We start from the raw sequence: 5953 nt of genomic DNA, 5'->3' as shown, positions 1-5953 counted from the left end.
AAAGTCCGTTTTACACGAGCGACTTTCTGGTCAAAATCGACCATTCAAAGTGCTTGTGCTCTTTGTGCCTGTCGTGTAAATCAGCAACCAACCACGATGCGAGTTTGTGTATGACGTCAGTCATCTATAGATTGTGCCAACTGTATAGGTCTAAATTTGCAATGTTGCTGCACACTGCGCGTGTGCACACTATAGCCATTACGGCGTATAGTCAAGCACCGGCACACCAGTCTGGAACGATAGAGCCGAGAGAGCTGTGATAGGACTTCAGCCAACTGCATTCTGACCGACCCCTCTCTAGGACGACAACACATCAGCGTCCTCTATGCGAAGAGGACATAACGCCTCACTGGACCGGTCGCAGCCCAGTCAAACAGCATCCTCAAGGCTAGCGACTAACATAGAAGCATCAAAGCCTGTTACTTTGTTTGAACCCTCTGTGTATCAGACTTTGTAATTGTTATACAGAAGAAACTTGATTATTTCGTATGTCGCCCTTTGCTTGCGACACATCGGTGTAACACAAAGTTAAGTATCGTAATAAAATTCATTAACAAGATTTGGTTGAATTTTGTCTTGCGATCCGAGAAAGCAGGTTTCCTAGACACCCCATGTTGACTACTAGGCAGGATTTAACATTAGCGATGTCTGCTAACGTAGGAAATTATACCCTGTTCCTGGTCGATCTCATTCCAGCTACAGAAAATGATTTTGTACTTTTGTGTCTTCTTAATTTTTATTATGTTGTTAGCTTCGTTTTCTTGGCACATTGAAAAATTACACAAGTTCCCGGTATTTTGCCCTACTGTAGTTCTCCTACATGAGAAAGGAAATAACTGAAAGCAAAAACTACTTACGTTTTACAGAGGAGAAAGCCTAGACTATGTACGAATAAGAATGTAAATAGATAAATATGTTTTAATGAAAATTAATTCAACAGTGAAAAAGTCAGGATTATTAGACATGAAAAATAATAATCGCTCTTATTTGGCACTTAACAAGAAACTAAGATACAATGGATAAAGCAAAAAGAGGCGCTATTTACTGCGTTCTACAAATTGCCTAACGTGTTTACAAGTACATATTTTCTCCAGCAAATAAATGTATATATTCTGAAATGTTTGAATGACACTGTTCTTGTTGTTTCAGTTCTCAGGAGTGTAAACAATTTACCTCACGACCGTTGACAAAAACTTTCACTTTGAATTCTGCTCTTATCATTAATAAACACTAGCGTCATTGCAGGTTCCTAAATTCTATTACTATATTTCGATTTTTCTGTAAAAAGGATAGTCCCTCATAACGTCATTTTCACCATCCAGATGCCGAACAGCACAGCAGTCAACTCTCACAACACTGGCCGTTTTTTTCTCTGACGTGTCAACGAAACTGACCACTCAGTGCAGACAAGACTAAGTACGGGAATGAAACACCAGAGGCGCAGCAGTAGACACACTTGTCTCGAGTGGTCAGTTGATACAAGAACGTCGATCATGTAAAAGGGGTTTAATAGGTCGAAGGAGTGTGATCTATAACCAAAGGTTTGGTGCATCAGAAGAGATTGCTGAGTTTAACGTGCGTCTATGAAACGCAATGTTGACAGAAGCAGTGCTAGGACACGTAAGCCAGTGTTCGCCATATGTATGAGAAGCATTTAAGGCATACTCCTTGTAGAGAAAGACAAGTAAAAATGCGCTGTCCGCAGCTCGTGGTCTCGCAGTAGCGTTCTAGCTTGCCGACCACGGGGTCCCGAGTTCGATTCCCGGTGAGGTCAGGGATTTTCACCTCCATCGAGATGACTAGGTGTTGTTGTGTCGTCTGTATCATCATCATTCAACCTCATTACGGTCGGAGGAAGGAATGGCAAACCACCTCCACTAGTACCTTGCCTAGTACGGCGGTGCGTGTCTCCCGCGTCGTCCCCTACGCTCTGTTACGGAGTATGGGACTTCATCATCATCCCTATATCCTGCAATAGGAAGGGTAATGTAAATTATTAGACTAGTGAATCGATGATGTGAAATATGTGAGTATACCTGGCTTATTTAACTACTCTGACAAGTTAATGACATTTGAAAACTAAGAAAAAAATAGTACGCTAAAGTAATTAGTTTCATGCACAACAACAACAACCACACGCGTGAAATATCCAAGAAATGTATCACGACATACTGGTAAGTACAGTACATTGCAAATATTTAGGAGCCTTTTAGTTTCTCATCCCGAACGACAGTCTCATTTACCACTGAAGCATGACGTAAGTGTTCCAAACAACAGCGATTTACGACAGCTGATAAAGTTGACTACAAACTGTTCCTAAATCATTATTTGCATTGATACCTTTGTACGTCGATCAGTGAAAAAGCATCATTCTACCTAATTAGCACACGAAGGCGAAAGTCCTGCAAATGACCACTTTACGCGTAGGTATTTAATCTGTGGCCGTTATAAAATACAATGTCACAGCTTCACGCACTATAGCAAAGTCTTTCTATGATAATTGTTTTCGCTGTCTGCAGCGGGAGATGAACTCAAAATTGATCAAGGGTTTATTCCATAGGCAGTATTCGGCAGTGATTTTTCTGACTATAGGGAACTTGTGTCAGGATTGACTAAGGTGAGAGCTGACAAGCTGAGTCAGACCCAACACAAAGACTCTGCAGTATCGACTGTCAAAGTAGCCGTCTCATCATTGAACAATCAGAAGTTACTTGCTATCACAATGAGTGATAAACAGCTCATTTCAACTTCTCGTTTAATGGACTTGATAGCGCCAATATATTACATGAAACTGTCTGTGACACAAGTCCTATGAACGAATTATCAGTCAAAACACCGCTTTTGCTAGATCTTTATCTAGACCTCTTGAAAATGTACGCAAACATGCAGTCCAATGGGTCGTCTCTTCTTAGATTACCACGGAACGCCATCTAAAGTGGCTCTAAAACTGCGTAACTATCACCTTGGCTTTACTAACAAGGGAACCTCCCTATCGCACCCCCCTCAGATTTAGTTATAAGTTGGCACAGTGGGTAGGCCTTGAAAAACTGAACACAGATCAATCGAGGAAACAGGAAGAAGTTGTGTGGAACTATGAAAAAAATTAGTAAAATATACAAACTGAGTAGTCCATGCTATGATAGGCAATATCAAGGACAACGGTAGTCAAGGAGCGCCGTGGTCCCGTGGTTAGCGAGAGCAGCTACGGAACGAGAGGTCCTAGGTTCAAGTCTTCCCTCGAGTGAAAAGTTTAGTTTTTTACTTTCAATTTATGTGACAAACTCTTATATTTTCATCACTTTTTTGGTAGTGATTATCACATCCGCAGGAAAACCTAAATCGGGCAAGGTAGAAGAATCATTTTACCCATTCGCTAAGTGTACAAGTTAGGTGGGTCGACAACATATTCCTGTCATGTGACGCACATGCCGTCACCAGTGTCGTATAGAATATATCAGATGTGTTTTCCTGTGGAGGAATCGGTTGACCTATGACCTTGCCATCAAATGTTTTCGGTTCCCATTGGAGAGGCACGTCCTTTCGTCTACTAATCGCACGGTTTTGCGGTGCGGTCGCAAAACACAGACACTAAACTTATTACAGTGAACAGAGATGTCAATGAACGAACGGACAGATCATAACTTTGCGAAAATAAAATTTTGAGTCGAGGGAAGACTTGAACCAAGGACCTTTCGTTCTGCAGCTACTCACGCTAACCACGGGACCACGGCGCTCCGGAGCTCATATGCTCTTTGATGTTGCATATCTTGCACATGGACTACTCAGTTTGTATATTTTTCTAATTTTTTTCATAGTTCCACACAACTTCTTCCTGCTTTCTCGATTGATCTGTGTTCAGTTTTTCAAGGCTTACCCACTGTGCCAACTTATAACTAAATCTGAGGGGGGTGCGATGGGGAGGTTCCCTTGTAAGATATTTCGTAATTATTAAATTGTGGCTAAAGGTTGAAGAGATCCTCATAAGCAAATCACGTGACCTGACGGAACTGATATCGGCCAGCGTATTCAAATACAAAGACACACTGTAGAGCCAAAGAAACTGTTACACCTGCCTAATAGAGCCCTCACAAGCACGCAGAAATGCATCAATACGACGTGGCATGGACTCAACTAATGTCTGAAGTAGTACTGTAGGGAACTGACGTCGTGAATCCTGCATGGTTGTCCATAAATCCGTAAGAGTACGAGGCGGTGGAGATATCTTCTGAACAGCACGTTGCAAGGCATCCAAGATATGCTAAATAATCTTCATGTCTAGAGAGCTTTGTGGCCACGGGAAGTGTTCAAACTTAGAAGAGGTTCCTGGAGCCACTCTGTAGCAATATTGGACGTGTGGGGTGTCGCATTGTACTGCTGGAATTGCCCATGTCCGTCGGAATGCACAATAGACATGAATGGATGCAGGCGATCACACAGGATGCTTACGTACTTATCACCTGTCAATGTCGTATCTAGACCTATGAGGGGTCCCATATCATCCCAACTTCACATGTCCCACACCATTACAGAGCCTCCACCAACTTCAACAGTCCCCTGCTGACATGCAGCGTCCATGGATCCAAGAGGTTGTCTCCGTAACTGTACACGTCCATCCGCTCGATACAATTTGAAATGAGACTCGTCCGACCAGGCAACGAGTTTCCAGTCATCAACAATCCACTGTCGTTGTTGACGACCCAGGCGAGGCGTAAAGCTGTGTGTTGTGCAGTCATCAGGGGTACGCGAGTGGACTTTCGGCTCCAAAAGCCCAAATCGATGATGTTTCATTGAATCGTTCGCATCGTGACATTTGTTGATGGCCCAGCATTGCAATCTGCAGCAATTTGCGGAAGGTTTGCACTTTTGTCACGTTGAACTATTCTCTTCAGTCGTTGTTGGACCTATTCTTGCAGGATCTTTTCCTGGCCGCAGCGATGTCGGAGATTTGCTGTTATACCAGATTCCTGATATTCACGGTACACACATGAAATCGTCGTAAGGTAAAATCCCCAATTCATCGCTAAGTCGCATCCCATCGCTCGAGAGGCTACTATGATATCACTTTCAAGCTCACTTAATCTTGGTAACCTGCCATTGTAGCAGCAGCGACCGATCTAACAACTGAGCCAGACCCATGTCATGTTATACAGGCGTTGCCGACCGCAGCACCGTATACTGCCTGTTTATTTGTATATGCATTCCTATACCAGATTTTTTGGCGCTTCAGTGTATAAGACAACAAGTGTCTTTCACATGTATCAGTCTCGGAATCAGTAGTGGTAGTATAGGACCTTGTTAGGTAAATTGCTGATTTAACGCTCAAACGGTTCAAATGGCTATGAGCACTATGGGACTTAACATCTGAGGTCATCAGTCCCCTAGAACTTAGAACTACTTAAACCTAACTACCCTAAGGACATCACACACATCCATGCCCGAGGCAGGATTCGAACCTGCGACCGTAGCGGTCCCGCGGTTCCAGACTGTAGCGCCTAGAACAACACGGACACATCGGCCGGCTTTAACGCTTATTTACAGTTGCTGCAGTAAATACTTTGCTGTTAAGTTAAGAAAGAAAGTACGTAGGCTATCCTTGTACAATCTAAAGGTTAAACTGGTTGAATCTTATTTTAATGAGTTGCTGCTGAAGCAATGTAAGGCGTTGTTCGTCGACAATGTATGGCAAAAGGCTCTTTCTTATCGTCGTTCCATATAAGAAGTTTGGACCCTCAGTGCTCTTCTTGTATATTAATTCTTCTTGATAACTATTTACTGTGCCCGTTTACAACCACATAATGTGCGTGTCCATATGTTAAAATCTTGCCGTTTATTCCATACATTCCCAGGCACCGCGTCTGCAACTGATCACTTGTCGCTAGCAACTCTTTTCCTCCGATTACTTCTGCCCGACTTGGCGTTTACGCGCAAAGTGACAATATTCCTTACCTCAAAC

Source organism: Schistocerca cancellata, chromosome 9 (genome assembly GCF_023864275.1).
Source record: "Schistocerca cancellata isolate TAMUIC-IGC-003103 chromosome 9, iqSchCanc2.1, whole genome shotgun sequence".
Classification (NCBI taxonomy): domain Eukaryota; kingdom Metazoa; phylum Arthropoda; class Insecta; order Orthoptera; family Acrididae; genus Schistocerca; species Schistocerca cancellata.
Note: the sequence above shows the minus strand (reverse complement) of the source record.